The 19,648-nt window shown below is 33.0% G+C and overlaps 1 protein-coding gene across 49 annotated transcripts in view; it reads right to left on the bottom strand.

Annotated features, from left to right (window-relative positions):
* The window catches only part of LOC307184329 (teneurin-2-like), a 2,867,364-nt gene that overhangs the window by 2,195,314 nt on the left and 652,402 nt on the right, over window positions 1-19,648 (bottom strand). For all 49 annotated transcript variants that reach the window (XM_079917763.1, XM_079917760.1, XM_079917746.1 and 46 more), the window contains one exon: window positions 11,104-11,146. The gene's annotated coding sequence lies outside the window, so the exon portion shown is untranslated. The remainder of the gene's footprint in view (window positions 1-11,103; window positions 11,147-19,648) is intronic.

The following is a 19,648-nucleotide window of genomic DNA, read 5'->3' as shown; positions in this document are numbered from 1 at the left end:
CTTATATTTTCATTGAAATGACATGTGATATAAGAGAAAGTAATTTTGCAGTATTCCAGAGTCTAATTTACTTTTTAAACAAGTGCCATGCTGAACAATGTTCCTTGACAAAACTAAATGGTTCTTTCATAGACACTTTCAAACAAGGCAATATGCTCAAAATTGGGGAAATTAAAGAAAAATAAATCTTAACTGACATTGAAATATTTTTCTTGATGGCCAAAATACATGTAACAGGTGGTTTGCAACTTATAATGGATTCACATGCATATCACCCTACCTTCCCCTCCTTTGGACACATAATTCCGATGCTACCACCTATACTAGAATTGCTGGAAATAAAATAGTAAAATTTGAAAAAGAAAAACAAACAAACAGAAAAACGTTTAGATTTGTAGAACATGTAGATTTTGAAGTAAAGGAAGGACCCACAACAGAAGAAGAAATTTGTTTCTACCAAATATATCAACACTCTGCTCAGGAAAGTTCTTCCTCACAATTTAGAAGCTTTCCCCTCCATTTGGTGACACTGCCTAAGTTTCTTCTTGTTAGAGACCCAACTCAATTAAATATCTAATGAAGACAGAGAAATTGTTGTAGATATTAGTCATTCACATATGTGCATACATCATTTCATCAGATGACTAAATTTTACTGAGTTTATATGCCCTAAAATAGCTTTGATTTTAGTTTATGTGCCTCAGATCTGGGGAGTCATGTGATTTTAGTTAATAAACTTCTTGCCTCAGGGAACAACAAATTTGGATAAAGTACCAGGGTAGACAGACAGTTTAAGGCAATTGTTCTCAAAGTGTGGTGGCTCTGGACCAGCAGCATCAGCATCCAGTGGGAACTTGTTAGAAATGCACATTACTGGGCCCCACCCATTCCAACTAAATCAGTAATTCTGATTTGGGGGTCGGAGAGCAGCGATCTGAGTTTAACAATGCTGCCAGGTGATTCTGATGCTTGCTTATTTTTGAAAAGCACTGGTTTAGAGCAGCTGGAGAGATCCAGTAGACTTCGAAAGGAAACCATTAGGAGGTAGGTAGTAAATACAGAAAGCAGAAAAGAAGGGTCCCCATGGCCAATTTCCCTTATTTCAAACATTTTCCAAGGATTGATTAGGGTATTAATATATCCCAGCACACCATGCAATATTCTCCTTTGAGATTAATATAAGAGCAAAGTGGGTTAATTGAGGCAAATAGAGCACTCCAAAATAATACACATCTCTGTTTCTGAACACCTGAGTGTGGGTGTTTTGTTCCTATACCAGATTTCCCTGCTTCAGCTTGTTTTGTCCATATTACACTGCCCTCCATGAGAAAGATCACATGTGAGGCACAGTGAAGTTGCCAAGGAGATGTGGTGTGGTCATCAGAACAATCAACAGCAGTCCTGCAGTGTCCTTGGGCTTTATCTCAGATGCCTGGTCTTGTGCACCTCAATTCCTGGCCTACCATCGCATTTTCAATTTTCACAACTGTCCTACCTCAAGACTATTATTCTTCTGGCCTCACTGTGACTTCGTTTGACATTCAGCAACAGTTCTTTCCTGGTTTGACTCTGAACTCAAATTCCAGTAACGTCTCCTCCTCACTCCTTCAGTCCATGCATAGAGGCTTTCACTCTGCTCCTTCATCCTCTGAATTATGACAATTTCCTTTTCCGAACGACTTATTGCAGTCAACCAAGCACAGCTGGATATAATTCTTCCCACATGTTCTCAACTTTATTTTTAACTCTAGCTTCCCCAGCCCTTCTCATCCTGTCTACTCTCATCACACTATTTAGTAACTAGTTTGCTACTAGACCAAGTGCTCTTATCCATAGGAATTAGTGGACATCTCTCCCATCTATCATTGTGTTCTCCACTGATGAATGGGACTACCAGGGAGTTCTTTGCTTTCTTCATCCTACAGCAGATAAAACAATTAGCCTTTGTATTTGGACCTTCACCAGGCTCCAAAATTCTAAATCTGGTAATAAAACCTACCCTCCTACCAAGAAAAAGGATAATCTTCATAAATAATCAGAGTGAACAATTATTTGTAGAACATCAACTATGTAGCTCGATGCAGGAAATATAGCACCTATTGTGCTACATACATGGGGATAGAGTCTTGAACCAGAGAAAAGAAACTGCCTTCAACGAATTTACATCTGTGGGGGACTGCAGATATTCAAACACAGAAAATATAATTGATTAATTGTAACCATGGTATGTGCTATGAGAGGGAAATATAGATGTAATTTTTTTTTAAAGTAAAAGAAGAAGTACTAAAGCACGTTTAGAGTCCAGTAAAACTTCCTTGAAGCAGTGAGATTTACACCGAGACAGCTAACATGAGTAGGAAGTGCCTGGAAAAGGGTGAGTATTGGGTAGGAGGTGTAGTATTTCAAACAGATGGAAGAGTGTACAAATACCCTGAGGCAAAAGTTAGCTTCATGCCTTCAAGGGACTGAAAGAAGACCCAGAAAGTAGGGATTGAGGAGCAAAGTGGGAAGAGATGATGTGAGGCTGTTAAAGAAGGCAAGAAGATCTACCATATATGAATTTATAGACCAATGACAGTATTTAGTTTTTAGTCCATGTATAGCTGGGCGTCATCTAATCCTCACCACTCGAAGTATCATCCATGGAACACTAGCATTGACTGGGAACTTATTAGAAATACAGAGTCTCAGACTATACCCATAATTACTAATCAAAATCTTTTTATCCATCTTCCCAAGTGATTTAAGTGCACATTAAAGATTAAAAAAAAACTATTAAATTATTTAAGCATGGGGGTAACCTCATCTAATTTAGATTTTGTAAAGACTGTAGCTATATGGACCACAGGTTGGGCACGGGGTAGGAAGAAAGGGTAGATTCGGTAAAGTCAATTAAATGTTCAGTTCACTGAAAGATAATATTATTATGGACTAGAAGATTGTCAGTTGAAATGACAGGCTTGAAATATATTAAGGAAGTTCATTTCAGGACGTGGTGATAGATTTACAATGAAGGATGAGGCTGGACAAGGTATCACAGATGATTCCAAAGGTTTCTTCTGACAGCTGGGTGGGTAATATTATCATCACTGATAAGGAGTATGCAGAAGGTACAGATCTGGGGAGAAATATGAATTTATTCATGGATCACATAGGGTGTGTACAAAATGTCATGTTAGGAAAAATAAAACCTAAAATTTAGAGAGGATTTTACTTTTTAGAAAGTGGCTTCTCATATATTGTCTTAGCTATTCCTTCCATCATCCTGTCAACCAAGTAATGCAGAAAACTGCAAAGAAGAAAATAATTTATTTGGGGTCTTAGGAATTGCAGTTTGGGAGACAAAGATTTGGGTAAAACCAAAAAACTCTTCCGGGGAAGAGAAAGAGTCAGGGGCTGATAAAGGCAAAAGCTACAAGGTTGTTAAAGTTGTCTGGCAAGAATTACGACTGACCATGACACACGAAAGAAAATATTTGTCCTTAAGGAACAGGCAGTCACAGGTTATTTTAGGGTAAGGGTCCGCTAAGAATTTGAGTTTCTGGAACATTAGGCAGATATTCTGGATGCCTGCATTAAGATAATAAGTGGTCAAAGTTCAGATTCCATCTGGGCTGAGACAAACATAAATGCCCTCCCATTTCCACTTTAGAGAACTCTCTTAGCAATACCAACTCCATTCGATTTGATTTTCCTTTCACAATCCCAATGAAGGGTGAGATTCAAGGGCAGAGCCAGAAAAGAACTTTCTTGCAAAGAGCAAGAAAAAAGGTGTAAAGGGGCAAGGGCAGAATTAAACAGGTCACTCAAAGGGCTATTGCCAGAAGAAAGAGGTGTTCACCTGGACCAGGATGAAAACCATGGAAATGTATCAAAATGGACAGCTCTATTCTTCAAATAAAACTTACAGGACACACTAAGAAAGATGACATCCAAGTAGAAATGTTAAGTCGGACAGACAATCCTAAAATTATAAGATAGGTCAGGTCTGGCAATGTAACCAATAGACTGTATTTAGAAGCCATGGAATTAGTTGAGACACCTACTGAGACAGTTTGGATAGGAAAAACAAACAAACAACAAAAAAACCCCACAAAAACCCAGAAATAAGTGCTAGGTTACTCCAAAATTTTGAGGGAAAGCAGAAAAAAAACTAGAAAAGGATAATGAAGCAGTAGGAAACCTGAACTTTATTTTCTTCATCGTTTATATAGCATATATTCTTTTTACTTAATGAACACTGGAATTCATAATCATTTAGCACCATTTTCAAAACAAAATAAGTTATAGACTTTTGTCATTAAGAGATTTTCAAAAGTTCTTTCTAAAATACGTGGCTATGATCAACATTCCAGTTTGTGTATGCCACATATGAAATTATAGTTATACTCTGTTGCTTAGATATTATTTTATAAATCATAAATTTGAATATCTGGATTTTAAGAAACAAAAAAATATATAAGAATAAACTAATTTATCTGGAAAATCTGCATAAATGAAAAGTATTTTAAAGACAGTTTAATTTTATTTCTATATTATCTAACCATTAAATATATATTTCTATTAAATTTATTTATATTATATATTATTTTTAGTTTATTTTTAATCACTTTAAGAGAAATTCTATATCTGATAAAAATGCACACAAAATAAAAAAAAAAGGAAAAGTAATAAACATTGCATGTGAAGACGGGCATTGGCAAACCAAAGCATGTCCATGGAAAAGATGTTAGATTGCTGAAGGATCATGAACATTTTCAAAGAGCAGGGGGGGAAGCTAACGCCTAGAAGAGAAAAGGAAGAAATAGAGTGTACATAGCAGCTATGTAACATGTAGAAAAAGACTAGCAAGTGCTGAAATTCCCATCACCTAAAATTGCCAACTAAACTATTTTAGAAATATTAGTAATATTATAAGAGGAAAAAATAACCTGGGGGTGACTACAAATACACAAAAACACTGAATACTAATTGCCCAGAGAGGTTTTATTGAAGAATGAGCTATTATTTTGACTTTGGTTTGAAGAAAACTGTTTTTACCTACAATGCATAACAACACAAATCTAATATCAGAAATAGAGAAGACAGAATGTGGATTACACATTTAAAATAATAATATGACAAGATTATTTGGTATGATTCCATGGTTTCTTTTGTTTGATAAACATTTATTATTACAGGAATGAAATTACTATCACTTTTAAAAATATCTCTCACATGGGCTCAGTGCTAATCTCATAATTGTTAAGTCATGTGAGTACTCTGGAGGTTGACCAGTGTACTTCACTAAGTTAGAGACAAAAAAGAAAAGATGTTGGATTTCACCATAGGACACTATGTCTGACATCAGTCTTTTCATAAAGGAAATGAACAAACTGAAAGAATTATTGGAACTTTTCCAACAAAACAAAAATAACTGTCTTTGCAAAGAGACCCTTCTTCTGTACTGGTGTAGAATAAAATTGTGAGTTCCTGAGAATTTCTGATGGACTAAAATTAAAAAGAGAAGCTACAGAACATTTGTTGAAGTTACTTCCCAGGATAAAAAATCATAAATGTGAAGACAAATTGAAGGCCTGAAATCACAATTTTGTTTTTCAAGTGACTTAAGGAGGACCTAAAGTAGGAAAACCTTCCAGAGTGATCAATGATAGAGCAACAGCATAAAGTGAAAAGTATCAGAATTGTACACATTAACTTGCCTAGGTTACTAACTAAAATGTTATAAAACTTTAACTCTTTTTTTAAATGACAAATCTTAGAATTTCATTACTTACATAATATTCATTTAAAAACTGAATCTAAACATCTTAGTGCTTTCAAAAAAAAAAACATTTTAATCTAAGTTCAATGTGAAATAAGGTCAAATGTGGAATCTACTTTAGTATATTATGACTTAAGTGTTTTCCAATATAACCTGGGGAAATAAAATATTTATAATGCTGAATGTATAGTCCATGTGTTCTAAGGTCCAAATATCCATCTAATAAATACACATTGGGAATATAACTTGTTTGTAATTTGGATATCATTAGAATCTTCTAAGATTTTAATATGGCTTTAATAAGCTTATTTTAAAAATAAGTAGATGCCTAGAGGAAACGTAATGATAAATAACTGATAAAAAGTCCAAAATGATAACAATAGAAGAGGAAAATGTTGTAATGCTTATTTAAATAGTTTAGAAGAACAGTAGAAAGCCACAAAAGTTTCTCCACTATACGGAAAACACACAATTTCTCAAGTATATGAAAGAGAAAACAAGCAAAAAGTGTTTAATTACATTGACAAAAGAGAGAAAATTAGGTTATATTTATGGAGAAATTTCTCGCTTATAAGACTACAAGTTACTAGCGTACATACAAAAATCTCTTTGAAGCTAAGAAATTTATAGACAGTCATCCTGAATTAGAAGGTAATGCTGTGCCCAGACAAATCCTTTTATTTCAGTTCTTTTTTTTATCTTTCCTTTCATATCTAGATGCTATATGTATGAATCATGAGGATTCACTAATTTCTGCTTCAGCAGTCATAACTTTTGCTTGTTTTGATTAATGCCTATTAGCTGTTGTTTATCCTTTGTAAAACTAAAACACACATAGAGGAGTCAATGCTTCCTAAATACTGTGGAGCACATTTTTTCAAAAATTTATTTTATATACAATGAAAACTTCTGTTACATTGACAAAAAAATGACATGAAATATACTGTATGATTTGTTTGGAATCAGCCACTTAAATTACAGTTTACTATAAGGTTTACTTGTGAAAAGACTGAGGATCAGTTCTGTCATTGTGCCACAACTAATTAAAAATGTCTTTCGAGAAACTTTCAGAGTGATATTAATCTAATAAACACATTTTTAAGAGACATTCATATAATAATGCTTGGCATACTCAGCATACCAGATAAGGTATTTCTATAGTGGTTTTCAGTATTTTCTGTTTGCTTTTTGTTTTTGTCAGGGTAACCTTTTCTTTACATTACCATTGTTAAACTTTCTTGAATAGGTAAATCTTAGATGGTTCTCTGGAAATGCTACATTTAGATAAGTCATAAAATTTGCATTTTGTTCAAACTAACTTTAAAAATGCAGTAAAGATCTTAAAGAGTAAGAATTTGAATGAAGAATGTATGGGTGTTGGTAAAGTCAGGTATGGTAAACAAGCATAAATTAAAACAGTAAATCTTTGTACAAAGTCTCTTACATTTTTTTTATAGCCAATTTATTCTTTGGAGAATCATATATGTGAATGATATGACTATACTGTTCAGAGTGTTCAAGTTATTTTTCCACTTGGGATCATTTTCCATTTTAAGAGTAAATGAATTGATTCTAAATTCAAATATAATTTTAGCAAACAATTTTAAAGCAAAAGCATTTTAGTCATTTTTGGCTAAAATGATATGATTGATTTTATTTACATGTAAAAATCTCTCCAATCTATTTATTAGCCATAGAGTAATATTTGCAAAAACAGCCCAGGTAAAAGAAATCTGTGTCAAGTAAACTCTGACATTGAGAAAGAAAATGAATGGGAATTAACTGATCTACATGCTTCAAAACTTGTAGCTTCTATTATCTCTCATACTCTGATATATTTCAGAAAATATGATGAAGATAAATACTTTGGGGTGAAGTAAATTTGTTTTTAATGGCTTGACAAATCAAACAATCATGAATTGAGATTTCTAGGATTTAGGGTGAGTATTTCTCATAAGTAATAAACTGTTTTTACTATAGCTCCTCAATTTTAGGTTCAAATTCTAAAAGAAAAAAAAAACATTTAAGGGGAAACATAAGTATTCAACCTTACAGTAAAAGAAAATGTGAATATTGACCTATATATTTAGAGCCCTCAAATAAGCCAATAAATGCATTTATGTTGTTTGGCAGGAACCAAAGTTGCCAAAAAATAAGTACTTGTGCTGATTTGTATCTTGTAACATAAAATTTTTGTTAGCAACTTTTTAAAATAAGAAACACTAAAATTAAATATCCTTTGTTCTAACTATCATTAAGTTTTACATGTATCTCATTAGCAAACCATGTCTTTGTCTTACACAGCTGAAAAAAAACAAAAACCCTGGCAAATTAACACTTCTAAAAATACTTTAATGGTTGGAAAATATAATTTGAAATTCTACCGTTTAGCTTTAAGTGCTTGAAAAAGATCACCAAAGTGAGTTTCCATATATCAGAAGAAAAAAATAATCAAGTAAGCAAACATTGCCATAAGTGTCCCCTTTAATTTTTTTTCATTTGTGTAGTCTGTCCACACATCCATATTCAATTTATTAGTCAATAACTACACTCTGTGAATTCTTCCTTTTTACTTCTTTCATTTTTCAATAGCAGTACAGAAATAACTTGAAAAAATGAAACATTTAAATAAACGTCAGGAGAGCTATTTGGAGACTTGCTTTTGACAATATTAATGTGTTTGTCCTCTTAAGAACAGAAACAAATGATAATGCAAAGCACATGGGAAAAATAAATATGAACACAGAGGACAGTGACAAGTCCAGCAGGAAAATGAGATGTACTTGGAAGTTTTACTCCACTGGAGAAAAATCATGAATCATGTTAAGAATTAATAACAATTTTCTTTTAGCTGATATATCACTGGAAATATTTGATTTTCACTTAATCTACTTAAATAGAACATTTTTTATGTCAAAAGCAGCACATAGCCACAACCTGGAATAAAATTCAAGAAAGAATATTCAAAATTTCTAATTATCCAAAATTATATAGTATTGCATCTAAATAAATCTTAGTGTGTTATTTTGGAATTTTGATTATAACAATAATTTTTAAATAAATTGTCTTTGGTAACATAAATTATCTTGTAAATGTAAACTCTAAGTTTTTCAAATTTATTCATTTTATTTTAATCAGTAATCTTCAATAAAGATTGGAGTATTAAAAAATATTTCCAAATTCCATGATTTTACTATAATGAAAGCAAAACTGAAATTAAAATATTTGGGATATATAAAATAATTTTATAATAGTTACTTGCAATTTTCAAAGTATTATAACTACACGTTCTTTCAAATTCTGCTTTCCAATATTTCATATTAATTTAATAAAACCAGTACCAAACTGTGTTGGAAAATTTTCTTTGGAATGATGTCACTATGCATCTCTTTGATGGAAATATATCTCGTTTAGATATATATTTTATTGAATAGGGCATTTGGCTGAACAAAAATATAACCACAATATCCTCTAGTCAGCAGAAGTAGAAGTTATTGCATGACAAGAGCCAGGGATTACGATTAGGACATTAAAAGGAATGACAGGAAGGCAAGGCTGACCACCACTGCTACCAGCTCACCTTCCAAGGACCACTTTGCACATTTCAAAGTCTCTTCCAAGGACCACTTTGCACATTTCTAAGTCTGGGCCCCTATGGAGTGGATTTGAAGGCTATAAAACACTATGCCTTTTATACAATGTGCAACTGACTGGTTCAGAAACAAAGTAAACACAAAGTAATAAAAGGAGAATGTCTATCTTTACAAGGCAGTTCTTGGTAATGCTTCCCTTTGGCAATTTTTAAGTCTTACTTTAAATTTAATAGTTAAGTGTATAAAGACATAATTTTGCATATAGTGGGTAGCTCAAAAGAGTTTTCGCTGCAATAGAGCATCCTTCGAGAATTTATAGAATCTTCTTCACTCAACTGCAATTCTGATGTTCCACATGGTTACAACATTTTTATTTCATTAATACCTAATTTACAAGCACAAATCATTCTAAATGTATCAGAACAGAGGTAGGAAATAATTATAATTTAGACTGAAATCTTCATCTCCTAGTCACGTATTTTTAACCCATCTATCTTAAGAAAAAAAAATAACTTATTGAAGAGAATTATAAAGAAATAAAAAAGTTTTCCAATTTAAATAAAGAGGTGCCACAATTAAAATTATTCATTTCTAACAATTTACCTATTATTGCACAGATGTGCCATACCTGCTATATTGAGCTGTACGGTTTATAATCGAACATGTGCAATATTGATCAGACAGTCTGCACCTATTTAAATATGCTTTTTCATGGAGCCTCCCATCATAGCCCTTGGACATTTAGTTGAATGCTTTGAGAGCTCTTCAGATGTTGTTTTCAAGTTTCTAAAGGGAGATTATTTTACATGGTTGACTTGGCATTTAATAAGCTACATATAAAAACAGATATAAAAAACATTTTGCCATTATAAAAATACTAAACCTTAATATTTAATATCATTTATCAGGACTACAAAAAATCCAGTCAACCTGGTCAAAAAAGTAACACTGTCTCACCCCCTATACAGATTAATTGCTTGAGTAAACAGAATAACCATTTGTTCTGCTCTTGAAACAATCCACCTGATTTGGATGGGCTGAATTAATTCTCATTCAACATCAACTTTCTGTCCCATGTAATCAGCATGTCTCACCATTAGCCATTATGCTCCCATTAGCCCTTACCTATCCAAAACTGAAGGAGGGCAGGGCATGTATGGCATAAAACATAAAAAACACATCTGCCTGAGACCATCTTCCTCCTTACTTTCAATTTGTCTATCCATATTTAGAATTATGGTAGGTTATATTTACTCCACTTCCTACTCACATTTCTCACTTACTACGTGCCCCAAAATAGGTAACATAAAGCTGTTCAAACCCTTCTGTGAATGCTAGCCTTCCTATTACTGTCTGCATGGGCTTTGTCAGGAATAGTCTTAGGGAATATCTAATATTAAGCAAGTATCTCATGTGATTTGTACTATTTTTTTCATTAAAAAATCAACCTTTGATTTTTTTGTATTAGCATATGCTCATCAAGTGCCTGAAGATGAAGCATATGAAGGAAAAAAATAATCTTTCACTTATTTAAAATCTTAGTAATTTATGATTTAAGATGACACCAAAGAAGCTTTAAAGAGGGGCTATATCTAATTGTCTTTGAAAAGCTTGTCTCAAGGTGAGTGAGTTTTTTTCTTTATAATTTATATTTTGATAAGGTCAAATTTTTCAGAAGAAGCCCTTCATTATGCTTTGTATAAATAGCTCTGAACAAATGAAAATTAAAAATATGCGTACCCCTACCTTAAAGGAAATTTCTGCAGGTCTTACCCCAGACTTCGTATACCTGCAACATAAAAACAAACACATCCAATAGTTATTTACAGTATGTAAAAAGGAGTATTCTTCAAGTAAGCTAAAACTGACAAATTGTACCCTCTTCTCAGCAGAGATCTATTTCTAGTGAAAAAAACAGAAGATATCAAATGGAAGAGCTGTTCCATTTGACTAAGAATAAAATAAAAGAATAATAAACTGATGATAATGATTAGGGTAGTCATGAAATGAAAACATCTAGATATGCCAACTAAATTAACCCGAGCCTCTAAAGTGAGTTTCAAATATGTGGTAGAGGATCATCTACAGCACAAAGTAATTTCTCTTACCGTCAAGACTAACTTGACTTTCTATATATCCATATCATATAATGGTATTCACCAGTGCTTCTTTATTTTTAAATATAATTTTTAGATATAATATACAATGCTAATGTTGGAATATTTATGATATTCTAGAGCAATCAGTCTCTAAGTTTCAACTGATTCTCATATAGCAACAAAATGTACTGATTACATAGAACTTTGTAGTTTACAAAGCATTTTCATACATTTTATGGTTTGATTTTCACAAACAAACAAACAAACAAAACAGTGAAAGATTCAGGCATTTAGGAAAACAGCTTGGCAAAAAAGGATAGCAATCCCTGAGAGGAAACAAATGTGGTAAGCCTTGGGATCGCCTCAGCTGGAGGATGTTACCAAGCTATAGCACAGGGAGAGGAAACCCGGTCAGATCCTGGTGGTCTCCCTGAGTTCAGGAGACACAGCTGGGAGTTTGGGGAAGTCAAGGTGACTAGAGTTTGCTGGGCAGAGTATCACAGAGGAGAGACTTGCAGAGAGACAGAACTTTAGAGATCTACAGACAGTCCCCTTTGAGCACTCAACTGAGCAGTGATTAGTACATGCTGTGAAGACATTACCCACAGCCAGGAAAAGAAACATCTGAAAATTAAGAGGGAACAATGCCTGATGTTCATACAGGAATGAGAATAGTGACTGTTCTTGTCAGCCAAGATGGAAAACCTCATAATTCAAGGAACATTGATTAGAATACTAAGAAGCGTCTTGCCTCAGTAGGAAAGAGAATTAATCCTAGAATAAATGTAACTCGTCTCATCTAACAAAGCTGAAAAGCAAGATCTGAAAAGATCAAGTTGTTTCCAACTAACTTAACCATGTCCTGGACAAAGCTCAAGGATATTTATAGGAATTTATATGGGAGTTAAAAATGGACAGCCACCAATAAGTTTGTAAATATCCTGATCACGTATAAAAGATAAAAAATGCTCACAAGTAATTTCATTTAGCAATTAAGAAAGGAAAAAATAAAAGATTCTCACTCCAATTCTGCAGTTCACCAATATCTAACTGATCTATGAAATATTAGCACACTGAGAAACCCATTCTTTCAAGGAAAATATTCAGAGTTACACCACTGTCCAAAAAGAATGTATAATGATATTTCCTAGTGCCAGTAGTTTTTCTTCCTTAAATTTTGTTTGCCTGGTTTAAATAAAGCAAAGAGGTCACCACAAACAAGAGCACAATTTTATTTTTTAGCATTTATTTAAGAATATATTACTTTTTAGGAAATATTAGAAACTTTTCTCCTTGCATCAAAGTGTGGTATAGTGTTAGCACTACAAAAGAAAGTAGTGAGGAAGAGTTGGCAAAAAAAAAAGCATTTAAAAGACTAAATTTTGCAAAGAATGGTAGCATGCATTACAAAATTAACATTTACATCATTTTCACAATCTTTCCAATTTATGACACCAGGGTTTAGGTGACTCAGCACAAATGACTTTAATTGTTGGTTCCATGATTAGCATTACAGATTAACAATATTATAGTTACTGTCCTATTCTATGTAGTTCAAGCAGTCTATTGTTTATACTACATTAAATAAATGTGTCCTTATTGCACAATTCAGAATATTACATACTTATAAAAAATGCATGACTCAAAAAAGTAACTACAAAGGATATTAGAAAATATTTTAAATTAAAGGATAAATAAAATCACAATATATCAAAATGTATGGGATGCAGCCAAAGCATACCTTAGAAAAATATTCATAGCATTTAATACTTATATCACAAAATAACAGAAGTTTCAAATCAATAAATTACCTATACTTCCATTTTATGAAATTAGAAAAATAAAAATAGAAAACTAATATTAAAGTAAATAGTCAAGAGGAAACAATAAAGTGCAGAAATCAATAAAACCAGAAAAGCCATACAGGAAAGTCAATGAAACTAAAAGCAATTTTTTAACACTTTATTTTTTAGAGCAGTTTTATGTTTACAATAAAATTGAGAAAAAGGTACAGAGATTTCCCACATAACCTCTGCCTCCACACATGGATAGCCACCCCCATTATCAATATCACTAACCAGAATGACACTTTTCTTTTCTTTTTTAACCAAATCTGAACTACATCAATACATCATAATCACCCAAGACCCAAGGTCCATAGTTTACTTCAGGGTTCATTGTTGGTGCTGTATATTCCATGGATTTGGACAAATGTATAATGAAATACACCCATTGATATAATATCATACAGAGTATTTTCACTACCCTAAAATCCTCTGAGTTCCACCAAATCATGCCTTCCTCCAACCCTAACAACCACTTATTTTTTATTGCCTCCATAGATTTGTCTTTTCCAGAATGCCATATAGTTGAAGTCATACAGTATGTAGCCTTTTCAGGCTTTTCACTAAGTAATATGCACTGAGGTTTCCTCCATGTCTATCCATAGCTTGATAGGTCATCTCTCTTTAATCCTGAATAATATTCCATTTTCTGGATGTATCACATTTTATTTATCCATTCACCTGCTGAAGGACACTTTGGTGGCTGCTACTTTCTGGTAACCATAAATAAAGCTGATATAAACATCTGTGTGCAGGTTTTTGTGTGGGCTTAAGCTTTTAATTCATTTGAGTAATCACCAAGAAATACGATTGCTGGACCATATGGTTAGAGTATGTTTAGTCTTGAAAGAACCCACCAAATTATCTGCCAAAGTGACTATACCATTGTGCATTCCCATCAGTGACATATGAGGGACAACTGGATATCATAAAGGGAAAGGAAGAACAACTCTTACTCTCCACTGTATACAACAGTCAATTCTAGATTAATTAAATACTGAAATGTAAAGGATAAAAGTTTTCTAGATGATAATATAGAAGAATATCTTCATTTGTCAAGATAATTAACAAAAGACAATATCCAAATAATAACCATGCAAAAAGTATTAAACTTTATTAACAATCAGAGCCAAGCAAAGTAAAAATATTACTATTACTAAAACACATGGAAACTTTTATTACTCTACCCAGAAAGACTAAAATTTAAAAGACAATGATACCAATATCTGAAGCAAAGGAATCCTTCATACACTGGTGGAAAGAGTGTAAACTGGAACAACCACTTTGGAAACAGGCTGGTATCTACTAAGTTTAAATACTGACATATAATCAGATCTAGAAAGTTCACTCCTACTGAACAGATATGCTTGCATGCATATATCAAGAAATACATACAAAAATGTGTAAAAGCCCAAACCTGGAAATAACTCAAATGTCTATCAATAAAATAATGTTAAAATAAATTTTAAAATTGTTAAAAATATTTTGCAAGTTTTAAATTATTTAAAGTTACCACATGGCAATGAAATTCAACAAACCACAGCTACACAAATAAAACACGATTGAATCTCACAATCATAATTTTGAGCAAAAGAAAGTATAAGAAGACTATAATCTCTATGTTTTCATTTATATAGAATATGAAAAATAAAGGAAAAACAAATGTATAGTATATATGGATGCTAGTTCAGGTGGTTAAACATAAAGAAAAACAAGGAAATTTTTACCATTAGCATAAAAATGTCAGCTAAGGTTGGTTGAGAGAAAGCAGGTAACAGTTGAGAGGCTATGAAGGGAAATTCTTTGAGGTTGGTAATGCTTGTGTCTTTAAACTTAATTGGTGGTTACAAAGTGCCAATTTTGCCATGATATTGAGTTGAATACTTGTCCCTTTCTGTGTTTCAAAACAAAAAACTTAAAAATGAAGTTAACCATGGATAATGAATAAATGGACAGATAAGTGATGCTTCATTACTGCTTCAAACTTAACATGTTTAAAAAGAAACTCAGAATCTTTTTTCTCCAAATCAATTCCCATCTTGCACTCCCAAATTCTGTCCAGGACATCATCACTTGTTTCAAATTCTAACTTGAAATATATGCTCCTTATATTGCTGAAGCAGGAAGACTACATACTTTAAAATCTGAAAGATCATGGTTCATATCCCAACCTTTCCTTTTATTATCTGTGAGGTCATAGCAAATTACCTTACTGACTCCCACTAGTGCTAGGTGCTGTGTCTGATAAATGGCAATAGACACTACAATCTATTAGGATTAAATGAGATGAAAAATATAAAAATTTAGCCACAGTACATGTTTTCAAAAGGTTGATTCCTATTGTCTCTGAATGCAAACTCTATATACAATCACACTTTTTTGAACATCAGTTGTGTCTTTGTAATGTGTTTGAGGAAGAGAAAAGAACCCTGACAGCTGGGAACTAATATGGCACTGTCAACTAGGCTGTTCTCTTGTTGAACATCAGACAAGGTACTTAGTGACCATGACAAATCAAAAAGACAAAAAAAAAAAAAGCAAAACAAAAACAAAAAACCCCATCATTATGTCTGAACTCAGACAAAAAATACAATACTGTTTAAATAATAAAAATGACCCTAACATCCCTCTCTCATTTCTAACATTAATGACTGCTGCTTCTGTACCAATTACTGCCTTAGGATTGCTTCATATCTCTTGCTTTCTATATAAGAAGTATTAGGATACCCAATCACAGAATTCTATCTCCTTGAACCCTTCCCAAAATCACCCAGCACATGATCAAATCTTATCGTAAAACCCTTCTAACACCCTGTTAATAGACAATTCACAGCCCAGTGTGTGCATTCTCCCTCTTTGCAACAAGTCAATAAACCCAACATTGACCTCAAATGTGCCCTTGGTCATCTTTGACTCTGGAGCACTAGCATCTCTCATGTGGCCCATTTTTTGGAATCTATCGCCCCCTACATGTGAGATCGGTTCTCCTTCATGCATAAACTATTTTGGCAACCTATTTGGGATTTCTACTACTCCCTTTCTTACCTCCAATCCATACTAGAGACTGCTGAATATTTATTAGTCAAAAAAATTATCCTCCTAAAAAATACGATTTATTAGACATCCAATTTTACATGTCCATTTTAATATTAGTGAGTGAAAGACTGTCAGTAGCTATTCTCTCAATAGACAAGATGCATCCTTTGTCCTGGTGAACCTACTGTAAGCTGAACACATATCTATGTGTTCGGAGGTAAAGTGCCAAATGCATACCTGTAAATGGAAAAGCAATTTTCTCTTCGGCTTCATATAACAGTGTGTCAAAATTCTCTAATTCCTTTGTTTTGTCTTAAATAAAGAGAGGTTAGGTTGTGAGTAAAACTTCTGTTTTGATAGCTTGAATCTCTGGAATAACCCCCATAGGAATTAGCAGGAAGCAAAGCTAGTCAAAGCAATGTTTAGAAAATAGAAGTTTGTACTTTGTCATTATATTTCACATTTTCAACTAGACCTGCAATGAGAGCACTAGCTTCCTTTTTTTTTTATTATTCAATAGATACTTTTCATTTGTGCTTTTTAAAAAGTATTTTTAAAATTGTATTTTACATAACATGACACATAAATTGCACACTGTAGAAAGAATTGTCTGCCTCCCTGAATGAAACCATTTTAATCTCAAGAGTTTTATTATCTGTTAAAATCTATTTAAATATAGGCATTCAATTTTACATTACTTGACATTTATGGGGAAGCTATTTTACAGCAGCAGGTTTCTGAATAGACAAGATCACAACAAATATTCATGATAATGTGACATGCTAGACTGAAAAATATGCAGAAAGAATGATCTAAATATTCTGGGCAGTTCACATATATGGATATATCTAATAAAACTTTGGATCAGAGGTCTACTAATACATTACATGTGTTTGACAACTACAATTATGACACGTATACCTATTTTCATTTACCATATTACAATATGAATTGAAGCTATACTGTTTTGTATATTAGCTAAATATTTAATAATAAAACTGAAAAACAGACATTATTTGTAATGTGGGATATTCAGTTAGTGTTTAAAGCTTAAGTTTTTTAAGAGCAGCAAATTTGCTAGTTGAACTGACAACATTATAAATTTTTTTTTGTACCACTTGCTCAAATTGCCAGCTTGAATTAGAGTTTGAAGAAATTGGGAGAATGAGTTTCTACAACCAGGGCTTTCTACAACTGGCCTCTTGAGTCTGATGTATGACAATTCAAACTGAGATTTTTTTTTTATGAACAAAAAAGGAAACAAATCACCACAAGATTTTAAATTATACAGAGGAATCTGCATGAAACTTCTATCCATCAAATGACCACTGAAAAATGAGGTAATTACCTAAAATAATTTGCATGTTAAGAGCTAATACAATATTACAAAGTAAAGTCCAGTTGTGAAAGCAATGCATAATTTCCTGATTAATGTCTCATGCACAATATTCCTCCATGCTCTGTCAGAGCCTAAATAACAATATGGCCAATCAGTCAAAAAAAAAAAAAAAGATAACTCAGGCAAGAAATGAGTTCAGCTCTAATAAATCATGATTTGAACTCAGTGAATTTTAAAATTATGACAACTAATCACAGTATATTGTGTTTTTAAGGCAATGCATTTAGATTTTAATTGGTCTAATTATAGATTTTTAGTAATTCAAGATTAGTGTGGAAGGCAATTTTTTTTTTTTTTTTTAGTCTTTGAAATGTCATCTATTAAGTTACTGAAGAAAACTTCACATTAAAATACCAAGTCTGTAACTCCCAGCTCTGCCAAAAGTTACGATGAGAGCGATATTTAGTCAGGAAGATTGAGAATGTCAGTGGAGTAATATGGCCAAATTTCCTTACACAAAGATTATGAAACAGTTCTCTTCTCAGTGCAAAGTGGAAGCATTTCCTCTAAAAGAATCTCTTCAGTCAGCCGAAGGCAGGTGTGGTGATAAAGGAGAAGCAGGTGAGGCAAAGCCGCAATAATAGATACAAGGACTGGAGTCACTTAAATTCAAAATGGCTTTCCTTTCACTCTTCTACTATGCTGTTCTAGCGTAAATGAAGAAACTCTTTAAAATCTTAAGGCTATTTATGGAACTTATTAAGAGGCAGAATTTTTCTCTCTTTATTTGTAGGAAGGAGAAAGGAGAGCAGACGGAAGAAAAGCTAAGGTGCTTTTCCTTGTTGTTGGGGATAGGGGCGTGACGAAAGGCAGGCCAAGAAAATGTGTTCGTGATTATTCTGACCCAGGCTGAATACTGACTCTCCTTTTGCTTCTTGTCAAGAAAGCATTAATATTAGCAAGGGAAGAAGGCAACTTTGGAGGTCAGACAGGCTGTTCTGTCTGGGCCCTGACACTCACTGACTGTGACCTTAGGCAAGTTACTTAACCTCTTCCAAGCCTGATTTTTAACCTGAAAACTGAGGATAGTAACATAACACACCCTACTGGGGGTTTGTGACTGCTGACTAGAACCAGTATGAATCAGTAGTACTGGTAGTAGACTAGTGACTAGTACCAATCACTCAGCCCAGTGACTAGTATGTGTAAGTGCTGAATACACAACACAGAATTTTTTTTTACCGGTGCTGTTATTAAACCACTTACTTAACCTCTTATACCTGTTTCCTCATCTCTAAAATGGTGATAACATTATCTGTCTATCTGTTGTCAGAATTACATGAATGAATACACCTAAATTTCTTATAACAGTACTTGATGTATACTAAGACCACAAAATATCAGTAAATTAATCACTGGTGGCCACTAACCACACGCAGCCATTCAAATTCAAATTAATTAAAATGAAGTAAAATTTGAAATGTCATGTGGGCCACATTGCAACTGCTCAATGGCCACATATGGCTAGTTCCTCTCATACTAGACAATACAGATTAGAATATTTCATCATCTCAGAAAATTGAATTGCACAGTGATAATAGATATGTACTTAAAGAAAGATTTGTAGGGACAAATGACCATTCATTCATGTTGTTATCCAGTGAGTGGAGTGGAGAGTAAGAGATGAAGAATAGACAGTTTATAGAAGATGATTAATTTGTACTTTACATAACTTCATATTGTTTCAGGTTGTTTTAGATGTGCTTTTTTACATTTAGGCATATATTATCGTAAGAAAAAATTTAAAAATACATGCATGAACAATTAGAAACACTTTAACTTTACATAAGGTTGACTCTAGTTAATAAGAATTATCCAAACTACCAAATTATTCAAACTATTCAATCAACAGCAATGTACCCTGTAGAATTCACTTGAGGCAACAACTTGATTTTCAGACAATATGCCTTTGA

This window comes from Stenella coeruleoalba (assembly GCF_951394435.1).
Source record: "Stenella coeruleoalba genome assembly, chromosome: 3".
Lineage (NCBI taxonomy): Eukaryota > Metazoa > Chordata > Mammalia > Artiodactyla > Delphinidae > Stenella > Stenella coeruleoalba.
The sequence above is the reverse complement of the archived record's forward strand: the minus strand, read 5'-3'. Positions and strand labels throughout refer to the sequence as shown.